Genomic DNA, 649 nt, shown 5'->3' on the forward strand with positions numbered 1-649 from the left:
ACCGCGGGCCAGGCAGACATTCTCTCTAAATTGCCTGGTCAGTGATGACATATTTCTGAAGTAAAGCCCAACTCGAAGCCTTAAAAGAAGTGCTACCCTGGCCAAAGCGCCACCACGGATGCCTTAGGGAGTGTGAGTGCCGGGAAATAGCCAATAAATGCCTTGACTCTTCCTTTCCCGTCGTTTCTTGTGTTGTTTTTCGTTTGTTTCAAAATATTCGGAAAACTAGTCTAATTGGTATGTTGAGCTATCGGATTTCCTTCTGAGACAAGCATCCAAGGAACAGAGCCTGGAGCCTGTACTTATCTTTGCATGTGATAGCCCATTGGATTATTCCCGAGTCAGGGCGGTTCTGATCCTGTGTTTTAACTCTTCACATGGGCTTGTGGAGATACTGTTTCCATGAGGCATATTCCTCTTCATCTGAAGGTTCGTAATTTTTTTAAGGGAAAATTGGCTGCTAAGAGACCAGTACACCAAAGTGGTGCCTGGATTTCAGGGCCCTTCTCCCACTTTCCCTGCTGATCTGCCCAGCCCTCCAACCCCTTTCCACCCCCCATACCCATGGGTCCTGTGACTCACATTTGGCTGGCAGGATGAGGTCAGGCCAGCTCCCCACAAGAGAGCGTGGCCTGACTCTTGACAAACC

The sequence above is a fragment of the Tenrec ecaudatus genome, chromosome 15 (genome assembly GCF_050624435.1).
Source record: "Tenrec ecaudatus isolate mTenEca1 chromosome 15, mTenEca1.hap1, whole genome shotgun sequence".
NCBI lineage: Eukaryota > Metazoa > Chordata > Mammalia > Afrosoricida > Tenrecidae > Tenrec > Tenrec ecaudatus.